We start from the raw sequence: 21,495 nt of genomic DNA, 5'->3' as shown, positions 1-21,495 counted from the left end.
GTGCGCCACCGCCCACACCCTCCCAGCACAGTCCCGGGCCACCCGCCTCTCCCCCAGCACCAGTGGGGGTCCCAGGCCACCACCAGCAGCAACCGTGGCACCCCCACCCTGACCCCCTAGAGCACCCCCAGCCCCAGTTTTCATTAGGGGTATATATAGTAAAAGTCATGGACAGGTCACGGGCCCTGAATTTTTGTTTATTGCCCATGACCTGTCCATGACTTTTACTAAAAATACCCATGACTAAAATGTAGCCTTAGTCAAGACATTCAGATATTTACAGGAGCACTTCCCAGGACTGGACCCCAATTCTATGAGATATAAAAAAATTACCTTTCTGATTTAGAAACCCAGAAAGCCTTAGTGAATTTGCTGTCAGAAACTAAGACATGAGCAGGAGGATCAAACTGCAAACTACCAATTTTACTGTTAATAGCTGCCAGATAGGATATGTGAACCTCCAAACAACTTCTAATTAACATGGCCCCACAGTATGCCAACATTTTTACGGCTGACTTAGAACAACGCTTCCTTAGCTCTCGTCCCTTAACGCCCCTACTCTACTTGCACTACATTGATGACATCGTCATCATCTGGACCCATGGAAAAGAAGTCCTTGAGGAATTCCACCATGATTTCAATAATTTCCATCCCACCATCAACCTCAGCCTAGATCAATCCACACAAGCGGTCCATTTCCTGGACACTACTGTGCTAATAAGCGATGGTCACATAAATACCACCCTATACCGGAAACCTACTGACCGCTATACTTACCTACATGCCTCCAGCTTCCATCCAGGACACACCACACGATCCATTGTCTACAGCCAAGCTCTAAGATATAACCGCATTTGCTCCAATCCCTCAGATAGAGACAAGCACCTACAAGATCTCTATCAAGCATTCTTAAAACTACAATACCCACCTGCTGAAGTGAAAAAAACAGATTGACAGAGCCAGACGAGTACCCAGAAGTCACCTCCTACAAGACAGGCCCAACAAAGAAAATAACAGAACACCAATAGCTGTCACCTTCAGCCCCCAACCAAAACCTCTCCAGCGCATCATCAGAGATCTACAACCTATCCTGAAAGATAATCCATTACTCTCACAGATCTTGGGAGACAGACCTGTCCTCGCTTACAGACAACCCCCTAACCTAAAGCAAATGCTCACCAGCAACCACATATCACTGAACAAAAACACTGACCCAGGAACCTATCCTTGTAACAAAGCCCGATGCCAACTCTGTCCACATATCTATTCAAGTGACATCATCATAGGGCCTAATCACATCAGCCATACCATCAGGGGCTCGTTCACCTGCACAGCTACCAATGTGATATATGCCATCATGTGCCAGCAATGCCCCTCTGCCATGTACATTGGCCAAACCGGACAGTCTCTATGCAAAAGAATTAATGGACACAAATCTGACATCAGGAATCAAAATACTCAAAAACCAGTGGGAGAACACTTTAACCTGTCTGGCCATTCAATGACAGACCTGTGGGTGGCTATCTTAAAACAGAAAAACTTCAAAAACAGACTCCAACGAGAGACTGCTGAGCTGGAATTGATATACAAACTAGATACAATCAACTCAGGATTGAATAAGGAAAAAAGCTTATGCTCTAATAAATTTGTTAGTCTCTAAGGTGCCACAAGTACTCCTGTTCTTTTTGCCAATACAGACTAACACGGCTGCTACTCTGAAACTTCTAATTAACAGTAGCTCTTGCCATAGCATTTTGAGATAGCAAGCAAACCTGTGGGATGTCTCCTTTTCCTGTCATCACAAGGAGTCATATTACCAACCCCCTAATCCTGCATCAGAATCTGCCAACATAAATCCTTGTGCCCCTGGGTTTAGAGGATTGCATTAGCCCATCCTGATGCAGAATAGGAGCCCAAGAAAAATAAGCTCTTTTAAACTTCAGTTACAAATTGATCAGAATAACAAAGCATAGTCAAGATAAGAGATTTTGCTTGATGAAGTGCCATTTCATGGTGTCATAAATAATGTATTTATTATTACTATTATTATCAATAGAACTTTTTAATATAGCATCATAAGTGTGCATGGTAATTTACATAGTGAGTAAAAGCATGGTCTCTTCCACAAGGAATGCTCAAAGGAAATGCTGAGGTGGGATTGGCAATTATGCACTACTTTTCACACGCTCACACTCTCTTTTCTGATCTCCCAAATAACATTTATCAATGGACAAACCAGTTTAGGGCTCTTCCCCTGTCTCTAATCAATAAATTCTGCTCTCTCAATAGTTAAATCTTCTAACTCCCACCACTGCTTCACTATTCCTCCTGAAAATGTACAGGCAGCTCACTGGCTCCTCCTCTCACCTGCCTTACAAGTACACCCACCTTTCCCCAAGTCTTCCTTTCCTCCCCAGTCATAGGGTCCTACCTGCTGCCTCCTTGAAATCACAGACTGGCCAGCTTCTCACTCCCTCTTCCTTGGCTTTTTTTTCTCTCTCCAACTTGGGCCTCCCTGCTGCTCCAGAGCTCTGAACTGGGGCTACATTCTGAAGTTCTCTCACCCAGTGTTCTGTCTTCTCCTTGTCAGGTTAGACTGCAATGTACTGCCACTAGTAAAAAGTGGCTAGTGGGATATACTTCAAGTACATCCCGTCTCCATTCTTTTTTTTAAACAAACATAATCCTTTGTGGGAAAATCCTCTTTACCCCCTTCTTTACACCAGCACAACAGAGAGAGCAAAAACAGATTGACGGGGGTGAGGGGGTAAGGAGGAACTGGCAGACTCTAGAATCACAGAGTGCGGACCAGGGAGGTAAAGGTGGCTTCTAGATTGTAAGGTTTTGGACAATGCATTATTCATCATGTTTAGTTCTTGAAGAGTATTTTATTTTATTATTACATGTTAATATATTTTAAATAGATTAAAGGGAATCAAAAATTATTAATGTTTGACTGTGGGAAAAGATTGGTTTTAAAGAGGGATTTGAAAGAGGCACATAGGATCAAGGAGTACATTCCAGGGGTATGCTGATGGCAACATAGGACAAGACACTTGTGGAAGCATTTGTGAGATGGGAATAAGAAAGGTGTGGAGGGAGGAGGAATTGGCAGAGTGGCTGACTATCAGTATGAGATGCAAGCAGGGTAGAACAGTGCAGAACCTTGCAAGTTAGGCCAGAAGGGAGGAAGAGCATGTGGAACCAGTGAAGTGATATGTAAAAAGGGATGATGTGGTCAGAGTAGTGGGCAAGGCAGATGAGCTGTAGTTAATAACATATGAGCTTTAGAGACACCAAGAATGTGTGTCTCATAACACAATGTGTATTTGAAACACCAATCAAATTCTCCTCCTGAATTTGTTGCCCACAGTGAAAAACACCAATTATTATATAGCAGTTACTTTTAATGCTACTAAATTTATGCTTGGATCAATAATTTTGCTAACATTTGAGGCATGAAATTTGGATGGGGTGGGTTGTGGGCTCCCAACCCAGAAGCATCCTAGTGGGGCCTGATTTTCAGAGGGTGGGTTCTCAAGTTGAGTACCCAAAATCTGATGCACCCAAAATCCCTAGTCACTTCAGAAAAAAATTAGGGTTGTATACGTTCAGGAGCTTAACAATTAGCCATACAATTTCACTTTATTTGAAAGTTGTATTTCAGCTCCTGAGAGACAAAAATAAAGAAAATAACGAAAAAAAGTATATATTAAGAAGTTCTGCTACTTTACGTTAAAAATGTACAACACAAAATGGAATTCTTAAAGATCAATAGTTCTAAACATCTACTATTATAAATATCCAGACAAGCTGTGTCAAGTTGAATCTTGATGATAGCTTTTAAAAGCTCTGATTTTGGAATATGATTGGAATGGAGATTGATAAAAATGCATCCTCTGGACTGAAAGCCAATGTATTGTAAATGCCAGCCACAATTTTTTTAAAAATACCAAGAGATAATAATTTCAAATATATTGCAACCGAGTACTTAAAATAAGCCTAACTAATTGCTAAATGCAACTGCTCTTATAGCAAAGGTCAACAGAGTAAAATCAGAGTCAAATATATGGGACCTCCTACCCCACAAATTAGTGAAAAGTTAGATTATTGAATTATTTTTTATTTTATTTATTGTGTTAAACTTTTTTTTTTAATATCTCAGTGTTTGGTTGTTCACCAAAGTAAGAGAAGTAGATATTATTAACCAAGTTCGATGGTCATGTGCCCTGGCAGCTAAGCAGGCAGCTAGGTTTTCTTAGAAATCACTGGTCCCACATGTCTTTGTTCTAATGAGGGAAATGAATCTAAGACCTCTGGAGATCTCTCTCTAGACGTTTAATCTAATATTCCTTAATCCCTTGCAATGAAATCCTCCAAGAAATCTGAGGACGAGGGCCTATCCCTGTTTGACCTAGCTTTCTGAAGCTGTTGGGAACTAGAATTATCAGATAAGTCATTCTTCCGGCTGACATACAATCACAGAAAAAACAACAGAAGCAGAAGGACCATTCTTTGGTTCTCCTATGTCTTGTTCTATTCCTTTTAAAAATGACAGGTTTAGGACATCTGTTATAAAGGTATGACTTCCACATGAAAATTCAGCCAAGTGTCATTCTTTAGAAATTGTAAAAATGTTTAAATGCTTATTTCACAGTAAAGTATGTTATCTTTTGAGTATTGCAAGGAAAGAAAAGTAACACATGAGGGGTGGGGAAGATCAAAATTCAGTTTTATTGGTAATGGGAAACCATCCCTGTTGGTGAGAAGATAGGTGCCTGTCAAGTACTGCGGACCTGGTCAGGAGCCTTTTGGGGAAAAAAAAATTATTTTTGGTCAGAAAATGCCAATTTGTCAAAACTGAAACTATCTTTGGGAAACGGTCAATTTCAATACATTTCTTGTTTCAAAAAAGAAAATGGAACCCGTTTCAACATTTTCAAAACAAAAAGTTCCATTTTTTTTTGTTTGAAATGACTTTTGTTTTGAAATTTTAGCTAGTTGTAGTAAAAAAGAAAATATGTATAAGGGTTGAAATCCAAAGGAAACATTTTAAAACTATCAATTCAAAATATTTTGATTAACTCAAACTGAAAAGTTTTTGGATTGTCGGTTCATGAATTTTTTTTAAGATTTTGACTGTGCTGTTTTGAAATCTCAAAAAAATTCCCAAGACAGGAAAACCATTTCTCACTTAGCTGTAATTTTTCTTACATTTTGAATAGGGTTGGGCATTTCACCAGACCAAAAATAATTGGTTAATTGGTCAAATATTGTCAAAAATTATCAAATATTTTAATGCACTAATTTATTAGTAACAAAAACCAGTAAGACTATTTTCTCCGATAGGCTTAGCCTTAGATAGCTACTTCTGATTAATTGGGAGGTGGGGAGGGAGTTACTTGAGGTTTTTTTTTTAACTCGGAATAATGTGAAACATGATTAAATGAAGTACTCAAAAAATGAAAGAATGGCACCATGATGCAACCAAAAAGGTAGGCTGCTGCCTATATCAGGGCATTTTTGCTGGAATATTTGACAATGTTTGACTGTGGTTAAATAACAGATGGTAATTGTCTGGTCAATTGACATTATTTGACTTGTCAATTGACCATCTTGCCAAGCCTAATTTAGAATGAACGTAGGTTGCACAAGTTATTTCCTTCACAGCTGGAACATTTGGTATAAGTATATAATCTTCCGTGGCAAGGTCCAGAGATACTACTTGGTCCCTGGTAAACAAGGGATTAACTCAAATTTAGCATCTACCTCATGGTGCTCAGAGGAAGGACAATAAGAGTGCTGAATGGGAGGCAGGCAGATGAGAATGCCATTGGAAAGGTAGGACTCCAAACCCATTTGACACAAAATTGTGCTGAACTCCAAGCTGGGGAAGCATGAGGGGAGGGGAGGTTTTCTGTTTTATTAATTTATTTTTACATTCTAGTTAGACATAGATCAAGACCTGCGCCTGTTTTATTTAATGTCAGATCAACTTACGACCTTACAGCAAATGTGAGCTATCACAACCACCACAGATAATTAATAGAACTTAAAAGTTGTCTTACAGCAAAACATCTGACTGGTTTCCCCCACGTACCCAGCAGAGTCCCCTGACTGGGACAGCAGGCTCTAGACCTGCCCATTTATATGGGTAAGGCAGATGTTTATACTAGTCAGAATACTGATTGTCTATACACTACACACTATATCATAAATATCTAAAGCAATGATGCACCTGGATGACCCCTGTTAAAAATTTTGTCACCTAACTGAACAAAAGTTTGGAATGCTTTCTCTATCTCCTACAGTTTCCCCTGTCCCCTACTTCTCTCGACAATCACATGCATGCCTGGTAAATAGGGTTCACCACTGGTGCTACCTTTTTAATACATTATCTAATAGATAAATTATCTCCTTTTTACCCGCTGCTTCTGAGAACCCTCAGGGTTATCAACTAATCCAAATTTTGAATGACTGTCCTGAATCCCAGGAGCAATGTTCCGTGTACTAAACTGGCCTCGACAAGGTGCCAAAATGTCCCAGTACCTGGGAAGTTCATTCTTTCCCTCTAACATCGTAACAGAACAAACAGATTATGTTATGGCTTTGCACTCAGAGTAAAATGTACTTTGAAGGATATTAATGACAGAGTGATTTTGCTTTGGTTGGTCAAGTTGCCCGTTTTTGCCTCCATCTCTGCCACAGAATTGGCTGCATTCCCTGGTTCATCTCAGTGCATCTGGGAACCTGTAAATCTATCCATGGTCAGCAACGTAGGCTAAGGGGAGAATTAAGCCAGCCTTCAGATCCACACCTGTTTTCTGCTAGCAATAAGGAGGGAGTTTCTTAGTGTCATCCTAACCTCAACTACACTCCTTCCAACGGAGTAAGAGGGATTGAAGAGCTGGGGACAGGCCTCAGTGCAGGCAAGCTGATGGCTCCGTTAAGGGCTTCCCGGGTATACTGAGCTGAGCCAGAAGTTTTGAAAGACTCAGATTGTGCTGCCAAGCCACTGCAAAGCTTTTGTAGACACTCCTGGGACCATGGCTCCTGGTTTGAGAGCTCTTGTTCTATGCTACTTGTATTTTGCATAGGAAGTCAGAAACATTCCTTATGGAATTTAATAGGAATGAAACTAAAGGGCTACAGAAATTAAGTGGGCTTGGATGGAGTTTACTCTCTAAATCTACCGATGGTAATAGGAAATATTGCTGCTATAGAATTCCATAAGTTTGTTATAATTATTTATGAAATTCCATATAATTTTACCAAAAGGGTTGGCTGGAAGTTCAAATCAATGTGGAAGGGAAGCTAAACATCTGGACTGGATGCTCAAAAAGAACAATGAATTGGACTTGCATATTTGGAGATGAAAAACTTCAGACCACAGATAGCTTAATGTGGCAACAGCGGCATAGCATGTAGTCTGGAAAGCAAGAATGTGGGTTTCCTCAAATATCACATGAAATTAGGAAAATATAAGCAGGCAACTGCATTTAAGTCCAAATATCGCTGAAGTCTTCTTTAATAGAGATTCCACTGGGGAAGACAAAATAGCAGCAGCTGAAGTAGCAAGTATCAGGATGTGTATTACCACCATAGCTGCTTGTGAATGGACAGTGACATCATGAAGCTTGCAAACAAAATGTAGGATGATTACAATAATCATTAAGAAAAAACATTGTCAAGATGGTCTTGGGAAAGCTAAAAAACAATAAACCACTTTCAATTATTATTCAATTAAGTCTTATTATTATTACAAATGACAAATAAAGGACATGTAAAGTGGTTACCTTTAATGGTAGGATTCTTTTCAAAATACAATGGCAAAAAGGAAGGATTTCTTGATTTCTACCATGATGCAGATGAAAATTCAGATGCATTTTTTCCAAAGATTTAATAAAAAAGCTGCTACAGTTCATGAGAGAACTACAGAAAGCCTCATTTTGTCTTCACAACTATGAAAACTATCCCGCCATATCTTCTGCAAACTAACTGCAGATGTCATGTATTGCACAGCATAGCTAAGCACACATACAAGTTATCAACTATGATGCTGAAGGGTTAACAATGAAATGTTTTAATGAGTTTTCTACCTCAAAGAGGGTTTAAGAAGTGAATGCCTTGATTTTGTAAAACAAGAATACAGTAGCCTGCTGCCTAAAAGTAATATCCAATGACTACCCTTTATTCCAGACATTGATTAACATCTGAAGAACAGCTGTAAAGTCCTACTTTTTAACACAAATCCAAAAAGAAATGTAGCCTTAGATCTAGAAATTCATCTCTGACTGTGGACATACTGCTGGCTGATAACAATTACCTCTTTTTCTGAGTTTATAATGTTTTTCTTACACTGTTACATAAGTCGAGCAATCATATAAATGAAAATCCTTGAAAGTGAAGGCATGCATGCAGTGCTGGCCCACAATATTTTGGCACCTGAGGCGGGGAGCTCAAATGACTCCCCCATACTCCCTCGCTTGGGCCAAAACTTTGAAAGATCTCAATTCTGCCTTCTTCCTGTTCTACTCCTCTCATGGTACTGCGCTGCTACCTACCCCAATAAAGGAGAACTTAAAATGCTTTGGTCAAAAATTTTAAGTAACACTTAACTTTCAAACGCCTGAACAGCAAATGTAACTTTTCTTGTCTGCAAAGAAAACACTGGCATTTTTATCTGTTTGAGTAATCAAAGTGGTGCTTTCCGTGCCTTCTTGGTTGCAAAGATCTGAACTGCTTTGAGATGGTTGCAAGGCCGACCAGCCTCTCCTGTGTCATTGTGGAGCGTAGATGTGTTTTTATTAACTTCAGCTTGGAGAAGCTGTGTTCTGCACTGGGAACTGTTACCAGAAGTGTTAGAAGTATGCACAAGCAACAAAAGCATTTGGAAAGAGGGTGGTCATCTTATTTGTGCACATATATTCTAGAACAGCCTCTGGACTTGATCCTGCTGAGATGTATCTTGAAAGGGCTTTCAGTTCATCACCTATATCGCACATGTCATCATGTGTCAACACTGTCTCTAGTGCCCTGCATTGCTGGTGTAGGTCTCCTTCAGATATAGTGAGGGGTTTTGGAATATCATACAACATCCTAAATATACTGCTGTGTTCCTTGAGCTGCATGAAACATTCTTCAACTGACTGTATTGCACAATCTAGCACCTGGTTAAAGAATTCAACTTTGAATTGTTGTTTGGAGTCTCTTATGGGATTATCCTGTGCCTCGTAATCAAAATGTCTTCTTCTTCGGTGACTCTTGTATTCTTGAATGGCTGGGAAAATCGCTTCAGTGTGAAGTTCCTCTGCCAACTTCTGTGCACTCTTCAGTATGTTTTGAAATCCCTCATCTGACCAGTTAGACTGTAGGTATGACTTTGCTTTGTCCAGTTGTTCCATTGCTCCAGATATCAAGGTCAACACCTTGGAGTCTCTTGCTTACAACATTTATTTCAAACAGTATGTCATGCCACAACACTAAGCCACACAGAAATTTGAAGTTATGTATGTTTCTGGTGATTCCATTTCCCTCTGCCACTGTTCTCCTACGAACAGTTCCTGTCATAGCATTATCCTTCATAATGGCAACTATGGCATCATCTATCTTCCCAATTTGGTGTTTGATAGGCTTTATCGCCTCCACTCAACTTTCCCATCATGTGGCACTCAGTGGTTTCAATGTCAAAGAGGATGTTCCCAGATGTTGCTTCAAAATTTGCCATTGATGAGTTGATGCAGAGAAAAATACACAGATGCTTTGAATTACATTAAAAAAATCAGCAGCCTCACTAGAAGCTGATGCTGCATCACTGACCACCAAGTTCAATGAATGAGAACTGCATGGGACAAAAAAAAAAAGCTCAAGGGTTTAACTCTCGGATCCGTGTCTGCACTCCTCTGTTCTTTCCTCTCATGTTGGCACCATTATCATAGCCCTGATCTCTCATGTCAGCTATCGCAATTCCAGTATCTTGCAGCTTTTTAAGAAAATGTTCTCTGACAGTCACCATTGCAGGGACATTTTCACTAGGTTCTGTTGTTGTTGTTATTACAAAACGCACCATTGAAGTCATCTGTTCCGTATGGCTGATATCAGGTGTGCAGTCCAAAATACAGAGTATTATCTTGCTGACTTCAGATCTGCCACAATCTTCCGTTTGACTTTTGTTGACAGTAACTGTATGATCTCATTTTGAATTCTTTTTCCAAGGTAGTGGTGTGTGTACATTTCTTGGGTGGTGACTCTTCTTAGATGCTCCTGGAGTACAGCATCAAACTCAGCCGTCAGCTCCACAATTTTAAGGAAGTTTCCATTGTTTGGCACATAAAGCTGATCTGAAGTACCACGCAGTGCTAGGTTTTGGGTAGCAAGCATTCTCACAATGGCAATGAGCCTTTTCAGAACATTTTGCCAGTAAAGAGACTCTGATGCAATCTTCTCTTGATGCTGATCATCTATGGTGGCCTTTAACCTTCGTCTCATCTCAAGCTCTTTCCACTTATGGAATGCTCTCTGGTGATTTGCTGTCTTCTCATGGCATGCCAGATTTCTAGACAGATTTTTCCAGTCCGTTGTTCCTGTAGATCCCAATGTGGCTGGAACATTAGACTGGAAGAGTTTGCAACAAAAACAGTATGCAGCATTCTGGGTCTTTGAGTACATAAGCCATGGCCTCTCCACTCTGTCACCATTGGGGATTTCATGCCAATAATGTGTTGGATGGAAACTTCTATTTTCATTGTCTTTGGGGAACATGAAGTTTTTCACTTGCTACTGCTCAAGTGGGTCCACAGTCCTGGATGATCTAGACTTAAGGAACTAAACTCAGCAGCAGCTGTTTCTTATGCCTCCACCACACTCTTCTCTAGGAATGTGCATGGTTACATCCATTTGAGATGGAGATATGGATGCTGCAGTAGCTGCCAGGTCACCTGCATTCTGACTAACTGGAAGATCAGGCATCTCCTCACCACTCACATCTTCACTGGGGCCGGAAGGCTCACCGTGAACATTTGAGTCTATGTATCTCAGGAGAGCTTAGATAGAAAAGCTTCCTTTGCTTTCTTTCTTTCTTTTTCTGAATGCTGCCCCATGCATTCTTTTTCTTTCACCATGACTTCTTTTTCTTTCACTCATGACTGCTGTTCTGTGAAGCTATAGTGGCTCTCAACACTCAACTGAAGGGGACAAATAAGCAGGCTGATAGCAGGGCCTGAGTGAGGGAAGATATCAGCATCTTAAGGGCCTAACTGGCTCCTACTACTTCAGTTGACTGCCTGTTCTTCTCAAGTGGGTTCAGGGAAGCAGCAGGAAACAGGAAGCTCCCTGAGAAGCTGGTGTTAATCAGTCCGGACTCCTGGGAGTGCTTAAGAGGTACATAAGAGGCTCCTCCTCTGTCTCTCTACCTGCAGCTCCTGCTGCTTTCTGTTATTCCCTCTCACCTTTTCTCCTGTCTATTATGTCTCTTGTGCCCTCCTTCATCCAGCACAGCACTCCACTATCCCTGTGCATCTAGAGCAGAGAGAATACATATGCACCAGCAGCAGACACAACTTTCTACACTCTGGGTCCTAGTGTCGCCCCCCTCCTGCCCCTGCCACAGTCTGGCACCTGAGGCAGCTGCCTCTATTCACCTCATGGTAAGGCCAGCCCTGCAGGCATGTTGCTGAACTGTATGACAAGACGCAAAGATTAAGAATGAGTCTGACGTCTCAGTTAGATTACACATATTTTGGTTTTCAAGCTATCCAGATTGTAACACTGCTGGTTTCTGACTAGAAAGCCAGCATCTCTAAAGCAACTGAAGTCTGTGAAAGGAGACTACAAATACTTGAAAAAGTTGTTTCCATTAGAGACCATATTTCTCAAGTTCTTTTCAGTTCTTGGACAACAAAGGTCTATGACATTTGAAGAAATGATGTAAGCAGCAGAGGCAGCCAAAAATGCAGCTCAGTGGGGAAGAGTTGATGGAACATGTCCTATCCATGGTGAGAGTGGGAGTATTTTATAGAACCTGAGGAAACATCAGAGGAACAGGATGGAAATGGAGCTTGTGCAATTACAACTGTGTTCCAAGAAGATACAAAATAGCCAGTTCCTGATATCTACTATTTCCTAAAAACAAAAACTCCTCAGAGCAGCCAAGACTTAAAAAGTATTCCTTTCTCTAAGAACACGGAGAGCTTAAACCTGTTCCTTAATTATTTGAATTTCAGTTCTAATGAAACTGAACACAACCTGAATTTTAAAAAGGTAAAACTTAATGTCTTTCACTGTTTGAAATGTACCTGTGAAACATTGGTTTTATTTGTGACATAGTAGTTGTGATTTATATTTATTTGTCTAAAGGTGGCTCTAAGAGTTTTAGCTGACTCATCTGAATCAGGCAACCTGGCCTGGGAGGCCAAAAGTCTCGAAACTATGCAGGGAATATTGTGGATTAGTTCATGTTATCAATGAGGTTTAACCAGTGTACATTTCTGTTGATCTGAATGTACAGGAGTCAGATCTTGAAAGAATGCTTATTATCAGCTGTGTCACACTTCATTTTAGATGGTGAGCATATTGCAACTTGGTTCCCTGCCTTAATCTCTATCAGTTTTATTTTGTAGGTTTAAAACCTAAAAAAACTAGTTATACAAGCAAGCAAACAAACATTGCCTTGTGCCAAAGTAGTTGTTTATTATAATTTAGCACCTGGGACAGAGGAATGACTGAATTTTTCCTTTAACATAAAGATTACTTGCTTTTATCATGTTTTCAATAAAGATACAGACAGTGTACTATTATCTTTATAATTGTGTGGCATTTCCCTTAAATGAAATATCCATTAGAGTATGGATTTTAATCTTCAACTTTTGGCCACTCAGGAGGTTTTGGATTTCTAAGGTTTGGGGATACAATCTTGGGGGAAGAGAAGTAACTCAAATCTAAAAGAGGGATATGGATTTCAACTTATATATGGGTTGTGCTAACATTAGCTATGTTGTATAGGATTACATACAGTATTTCAATATAGAGTTTTAATAACTAGTAGTTCATTCATTTTTAAGAACTTTTATCCGATCAATTATTATTTATAATGCTTTGAAAAGCAACTAACCTAAGCTCTAAGCACCATTGTCATGAACTGAAACACAACTGTATAACAAAGGAAAATCCACAGTTTCTTCTCACACTCAATGAGAAATTAATATACATACTGCAAATAGAATACAGTTATCCAGAGATGATATGAACACCAGAGTTCCATTTTCATATTATTTCACTCTCTCTTGCCCCTCTCCCCTCCATTTATGTAATGCAACATTGTGAGGACAAACCATGTATGCAAATGAAGGTCTGAGAGTAGCAAGTTCTAATTTACCACTTCTATCTAGAATTTTGTATTAAAATATTAAAAAGTAAAGTATGTCTGTCCATCATTCACTGTAGGAGAGTTAAAACACTTTTACATGACTACTCCGTGGATATGTTTTGTGGTTATTCATGTAAATACAACACTGACATAATCACTTGATCCCTTCAGTTGACTAGGTGCCTGCATTTTTCAAAACCATAAAACAAAGGTGAGGCAAAACTTTAGCATGAGACTTCGTGATCTTTGATTCCTTTATTATTATACATCAAATCTCATGTATCTCTAGTAAGTTCTTAGTCTAACGGTTTTCCCCACAATAGTACCAACTAAAATTTTCAAGTATCTTGTTAAATATTAGTTTGTAAAGGCTGGCCCTGCATACAAAATAGTGCATTCCCTAGGTATTTTAGGATCACCTTAACATTAAGTATGCTGCTATTGCCATTATTAAAAAAACAAAATTGCTTTTGTTAAAAAGCAAAAAAAAAAAAATTATTTTTAATAATCTTTAACGCCTTTAATTCTGTACAGTGTTCTGACATTTTATCTTCTGCAGCCATTATATTATGCCAACCTGTGATATTAATGATCGTGTGAGTTTCTCTATTAGACAATAGTTCCTGAAAGTCATTTTAAAAAATGAATCCAGGAAAGTCTGAAAAGTAAAAAATGTTCAGTGAGTCTCTGAGAAACAGCACAAAGAGAATCTAAGGAGGCACTAATGTAAGCTTATTCTCTTGAGGCATAAAGGAAGAGATCATAATCTTATTCCAGAGGACAGTCACATTGTTATCACAGCACTGTCGACAGAAAGATCATCCGTATTTTATGCTCTCCATAATCAAACATTTATCTTTTTTTAATGTATTTGGTCATTCTTTCATGCGTGTACATTCACGAGGGAAAAAATGTATATTTGAAATTCAGTTTCTTTTTAATTAGAAGAAAGCATCATTCATTTAAAAGACAAATCAAATGCAAGTATTTTAATGAAACGATCAGTATAGTAATTTATTAATGGAGGAAAGAGTTGCTCCATAATGTTAGGGCCTGATTCTGCAACCATTGTGTAACCATGGCCAGTCCTGCATGTCAGATTATTATTAGACCTTTACTCATCAATAGCTCAGATCACAAGAGTAGATCCATTGAAAGCATTCTGACTAGTCACAATTTTTTTTTCAAAATCCAATGATGAGAAATGAAAAAGAACTTTACATGTTGCCTTTTAAAAATGGCATCCTGGGAAAAAAAAAAAAAAAAAAAAAAACACAAGAAGATGTACCCTTGGTTTCAACTGAGCCCACAGCTCTGGCAAATGCTACTAATTTAGTACCAGGCAGAGAAAAAGTACTAAGAACTGCCAGGAAAGCTCAATTCTTCTCTCTTCCCCTCATTTGTTTGCCTCTTTTTTTATGGAGATATCTCAGGCCCAAGATAGGGAAGAATCAGCCCTGGGATTGTGAGAGTTTTGCTATAAATAAAAATTGCATAGATTTAAAGTCTGCTATTTTGTGGCCCTGCATGGCTAGAAGTAGAATCTCTCTGGCATTTGAAAATGGAAATTCCCAGCTTCCCAAATATACAAAGATCACTTGATTCTATTGCCAGAAGGGCTTTAGATATTAGACTTTAACATCATTACATTTTTAAATACAGAAGAGCAGTACAGCTGGACTTATGATCATAACTAAGGAACTTAGCTTAGAGGCAGTATACAAAAATAGTTCAAAACAAATGTTTAAAACTCTTTAAAGCACACTTAAAATAGTTTTTCTGCACTGTATGTGGCATATTTATCTATACACTTATTTGACTCCATCTGTGTGAAGCACTCAGATATTGCAAAGATTAATACGTATATCCTACCATATGCCATAGGGAAGTATTATCCACCCCATTTTAGTGATGAGCAACAAAGACATAGAAAAACTTAGTGTCTTGTCCAAGTTAACACAGGATGTCTGTAGCAGAGCCAGGATTAAACCCATATTTCCCAAAAGCTAGGCCAGTCTCTTAACCACATCCTTTCATATACAGAACATCTATTGGCATTATATTGCAATTTTATCAAAGTTTTACATTTGAAATTATTTTTGTTTTTATAGCTTAAAAATAGTTGGGATAATGCTGTGTTCATGTTTTTTTGGAGGGTGGAATTGAAGAGAAGGGAAGGAGACAAACCTGCAGCATTTTTTTTTTAATGCAAAATATAAGCCCCTGAAGAGCAGGGTTTGTAGCAGAAGTGCTGACACATTTTTAATAGGTGGTGCTACTGTAATTTAGACTCCACAAAAGAGCTAGGCTTCTATGAACAGGATATTTCTTTTCATAGAAATAAAGTAGCACAGTTCATTGTATCTACTGAATCTTACTCGGCTGTCAAATGCAGCATGCACCTATCCTCCAAGTTGTAATTATTAACATTATAGACATTCAAGCCATCTGCAAAACACCTGGCTTCAGTAATATTCTATTACCGCCACAATGAGAATAACTGATAAATGTGGCCCGGGCTTCTCTTCACAGCGTTTTATCAGCAAAGGGTGGGGGAAAAAAAAGAAAAGTAAAACTGAACAATTCTAGCACATGCACCATACATAAGTAACATGGGTTTTTATCTGTGCTTCTGGTTTTCTTTGGTCATTTAGATTTTGGGAGGAAAGATAGGTCAGAACACCCTTGGTGGAACTCCGGAAAATAATGTAACCAAAAAAAAAAAAAAAAAATACAATCTTCCTGTTCTATAGTGCTTTTCATGTGTAGATCTCAAAGCACTTTACAAACGAGGACAGTATCATTATCCCCATTTTATAGCTGGGAAACCTGAGGCACAGAAAAGTGAAATCATTTGCCCCAAATCCAAAAGATTTGCGGTAGGCTAGTGGCAGAAGCAAGGAATAGAACCCAGATCCCGTGAATCCCAGTCCAGTGCTCTATAAATCATACCAAATAAATATATTTGTTTCCTGGACAGCCAGTCAGGATTTCCCAGCAACCTCTGAAATGTGTGTTCATAAATTTCAATAAGACTCTTTCAGAGTAGTGAAGTATCTTGACTGTTGATTGGCTGATTAATAGGAAATAATTCATCATAATTAGACTGAGCTCGATACATAGACACTGATTTAATAAGCTAACAAATGCTCATGCTATATTCAGAACACCACATTTCCATCCACCATGAACATTTGAAGCCTGGTTCACATTTAGTCCCTCTTACACTGCCAGGGAAGTATAAGAGGGCCTTCGTGTAATTCAGACTTTAAGAATCGAATCCTGCAGACTCTTATGCATGTGGAATCAATGGGATTACTCATGCGAGTAGTTACTCAAGTGTGTTAACATTTGCAGGAGTGGTCCCTATCGGACTCCCTCAGTCTGTCTGTTAACATGTTTAGAGGACAGTACGACCCTGATCCTGCAAACACTTATGCATCTACTTAACTTTAAGCATGTGAGTAGTACCATTCACTTCAAAACTAAGCATATATAAGCATTTGTAAGATTGGTGCCTAGATGAGTTATAATTTAAGCATGCATCAAAATCAAAAGATGTAAACCACCAGAATCCTAAGAAGAGTTTCATAGACTATAATGCTGCTGCTTCAGCAACTGCAAAATCAATGCAACTTTTTAGATCAGCTTTTTGGTTAGTAAGTATTTTCCTATTTGCCTCTGCTTGTAAAGGAGAAGAAAGTACAATCCTTCGCAACTTTTTTTATTTTTATGCAACCTGAATACTAATAGCACTGGTGAAAAATTTGACAGTTCCTCCAAAGGTTTAAGATGGCAATTTTTTCTAACTTTTACCATGCTTAAATATTTATTCATGCACTAATATCATCTGTCTTGGTGAGTATGCTATAACCTAACCACTACAAGAGTAAAGGTAAAAAGGTATACATAAATGTTTTATATGGAGCCTTGCAATACAAACATGTATTTTGACTACTACTGGGGTGCACTTTATTTTACATACAGCCGTATATTTATTGCTGTTTGGAATTTCTACCAGGAAATGCTGAATAGCTGCATTTACACCTCCTCAGTCAGTAGGCAAAGATCACTTGTACTGGAAGAAAAGTTAAAAATACACTAAAAAGAAGCAGAGACAAAAGCATGGTCTGATAAGTGTTTTCAACAAAACAGAAATTACAGATGAAAAACCCTGTTTTCCTACATTATGCTTTATCGCTGTTTCATATAACAAGCTAGAGGATAGCAATAATTAATACTAGTTTTGGTTAGGAGGATTTTCAGCATCCTAACATAAAAAATACACTACTTGACAAACAAGATTTAAAGAAATTACTACAATTTAAATTCTAAGATATGATGCAGTCTTTAGCCTTTTTATAAACATTTGCACCTATGACATGTTTATTATCAGTATCTCCATTTTGAGATTTATCCACTCACTACAGTTTATTGGGAATGTTGTATTAAACCAAATACAGAGCTAAGCCAATTAAGCCATGGCTAAATGAACTTGAATGAGATCCATTTAAAATAATAGGCCTGAAATTGCATGGAAAAGCATCTTTCTTCAAATTTATACATTTTCATAATGTTTAGTACAATATCCTGAGGCATATTTAATCAGCACTTATAATGTTAATAATAATAGCAATAATAGTGATAATAGTACACTAAAATAATCCATTTTGCACTGTTGATAAGTGCAGAGAGTAGGGTTATTATAAAAAATGCAAAACAAAACACAAAGGTGGTTCATTTCTGGGTCCTTCCTAAACAGAATGAAATTCCTTCTTCTGTTCAACAGTGGAGCTTCTAACAAATCAAGATCAGTATTGATTGGCTTTTAAATTCAGCTGGAAGATGGTGAATAACACAAGAGCAGGATGGCAATAAAAGCAACCTAGGGTGCAAATAGATGGGGAAGGGCTTTGATAGGGAGGAGGAATATTGCTGGAAGAAAAAAAATTTAAAGAATGTTTACATTGCTCTATTATAAGTTTAAGTATAGGGAGAAGCAAAAATAATCACTGTGTTCTACTACATGTTAGATCCACATACAATAATATGATTCAAGACGTGTCAAGTATGTCCTTAGAAATTATACCCTGTTAATAGAGGAAAAAATGCTTCAGTCTGGTTAGTATTTATATAGTTTATAAAAGGGTTGCCACATTCGAAAATACCACAGAGTATTTATAGTGGAAGTTAGTGTTCCTAAAAATTTTAAATTGGCAAGGCATTTTCAAGGATATTAATCCTAAACATTCACAGAGTTAGGTTGTTTTTCTCAGCTGAGGGGGGGGAGGGTAGGGATGCCTCTACCCTCCAATCCTTTGTATGCCATGCCCACCTGTTGGGTCTGTGTATGGTGTGTGTAACCCGTCCTCTCCAGATACTGCCCCTCCGTGGGAGCAAGTAGGGAATGGAGTCTTGCCCCTCACTAGACAGAATAGCTGGCCAAGTACAGTGGGGGCAAGGACCTTTTCATTGATTGTAATTTTATTTTCTTTGTCCAACATGGGAGGAGTTGCAACTCTCTGGCCCAATCTATACCAGGAAAAAAGGTTATGCCTGAAAATATGTTTCAAATACAACCTATTTTCCTGGTCTAGACAGGGCCTCCAAGTCACCAATTCCTTCCCAGGGCTGCTTCTGGAGCAGAGCAGTTACATTACACCCCTTAACTCAGGCATGAGGGTAAAGGCCCAGTCTAGCCCACAATAATGGATATAAATGATGAGACATTCTCTATACTGATTTGTAAAAAAACAACAACAACAACAAATAAAAGATTGCAGTCAGAGCCTACATGGAAAGGTCTGGCTGTCGTTTTTAGATTCACATCCAAGAAAAGAAAAGATGTAGATCTATGGACATCACTGAGAAACAATTTTAAATTTCCTTTCTAAGATGCAAGTACAATATTTCCAACAATATGCAATAAAAGAATTAGAAAATAAAGAAAGGCAGATAGACCATTTCAACCTAATAAGTGTAAAAGATTGATAGCCTCTGTTGCAAAGATAGGTTTCTCTAGCCAAAACAGTCTATAATCACTACGGATCACGTGTCTGATCATCAGTTGTTAGTGGAAACTGTTATTATAAACTTTCTTGCCGAAATTAGCTTCTTGTTAATTGTAAAAGATCAGCATTCTACTTGGGTTAAAGAAACAGGACAAATCAGAATAAACAGAATTGCCGTAATGTTGACATTTTCTTTCCATTCAAAGTAGAATAATTTACAAAACAAAAACAAAGCAAATCAAAAACCACACCAAGCAAACCCTACTGAATTCAAGTATAACTGCCATATGATTCTAGGTTGCCTAACAATTTCCATTATGAAGGATTCTTAGAACCTTTTTGGGAAAAATTCTATTGTTTGCAGTAGTTCTTTGAAATGTTTACGGGGGAGGGGAGAACCCTTGAGCCACAGAAGTGGCTTTTATTTGTCTCTTGAAATTCCATTAAGATGTAGATGACAAACTATTAGAAACTGCCATTTCCCTTCACTCATATTTGTGCCTCAGGAAAAATATTGGCATCTGTCCAAAATAATAACTAAAAAAAATGGTAAGATTTGGGCCCACGCTGCTATCAAAGTACAAGAAGCAGATACTGAACTGGGAATGCCTGAGTAGCAGAGGAGAGAATCAGAACAGGCCAGGTTTCTCCCCTTTTAAACCACACCTCTTTGACCCAAAACATGGCCACGACATTCCATCTTTCCTCCCTCTGGGGGAAGCACTGGACAGCTGCTTCCCCAACTCTAGGGTAGGGGGCAAGCCCAGGTTAGACTCCTCCCAATCATCCAGCACATAGGATCAATAATCCATGCTGCCAGAGCTACACATTTTCCCTAAACATAACCTTGACAAAAGGCCTTTAAGGCTATGTCTACACTGCCTTGAAGTTCAGAGAAGGAGGTGGTGTGCACCTCTGTGTGGACACTGTGTTTGTGAACTAAAAGGTGCTTAGTTTGCTTTAATGTAGTTCGGTTTGAAAAAGGACTATGTTAACACAAACTAGGAACCTTTTAATTCACACCCACAGCATCCACATAGGGGAGTTACTACACAGCACTTTGGTGTGCACTGCTATTCACACCCCTATAGTCCGCAATGCAGGGCAGTGTAGACAAGCCCAACATGTCCATGGAGTTGGGAATACGAAGAGCAAACTGGATGTTGATGTTTGTGAAGTCCCTTCCTTGTCCTTAATTTTGTTGGCATTTATTTAATAAATATAGCTGATTATAATACTATAACACTAAGATTTCACTTATCTGAACTTCTCACTATGACTGTTCCTTAAATATTAGCACTTACCTGTTGTTGGTATTTAATTAGCTCTTACTCAGTTAATGAGATTTTTCAGAGAGGTGAATGTGCAAATAGTAGTTACTTGTTTATTAAACAAAGTTATGAATGGCATAATGCATTTCTTTATGATAATATGCACAATAAATATTTTAAAGAACATTCATAATCTAGCAGTTCTGGTGCAGGGCTGGGAAATGCTGGAAGAAATATACCACTGATTTCCCCTCCTGATTCAAATCTGCACCTCTCTCATCATTCATTTCTGATAAGAGCTTATATCTTTCCCATTGTTTCTTCTTCAGTGTAAGGCCTAGAGTTTCTCTGCTTGGAGTGTTTTCTTTTTCCCTTTAACTTCCCCTATGGGACATCTCATTGTGAACTTTTTTCTTGTACGTCACATTCTATCACAACCACGTGGGTGGTCTGACCTAGTGGTCAGAGCAGGAGTCAGGCTGGGTCACGTGGCAGGAGGTCAGAGTCAGAGACAGGTCAGAGGGCAGACCAAGAGTCAGGCATCAGGAGACAGGCAAGGTCAGGCACCAGATTTCAGACAGAAATCAGAAAGCAAGGTTGAGGACAAACAAGAGTCGGAAGCCATGTAGGGTCTATCGTTAGCAGGGTCTGGAGCAGAGGCAGGCAGGCAGGCAGTCTGTGTAATTGTTCAGACAGCTTCTCATCATGGCTTCCTGATTTACATACTAATATTGGCCAATCAGTGGGCTGGGGGGAGGAGGGGGGCAGTGCTCTGCAGAAAGGCCAAGGATAACACGGGTACCAAAACTGAACTAGCCAATACTTGTAGAGTTAGTTCCTTCAGACCAGG

The 21,495-nt window shown here is 38.8% G+C and overlaps 1 protein-coding gene across 50 annotated transcripts in view; it reads right to left on the bottom strand.

Annotated features, from left to right (window-relative positions):
* The window catches only part of PTPRD (protein tyrosine phosphatase receptor type D), a 601,896-nt gene that overhangs the window by 448,575 nt on the left and 131,826 nt on the right, over positions 1-21,495 (bottom strand). The window lies entirely within an intron of this gene.

The sequence above is a fragment of the Trachemys scripta genome, chromosome 6, assembly GCF_013100865.1.
Source record: "Trachemys scripta elegans isolate TJP31775 chromosome 6, CAS_Tse_1.0, whole genome shotgun sequence".
Classification (NCBI taxonomy): Eukaryota; Metazoa; Chordata; order Testudines; family Emydidae; genus Trachemys; species Trachemys scripta.
This window is presented reverse-complemented; position numbering and strand designations above follow the sequence as displayed.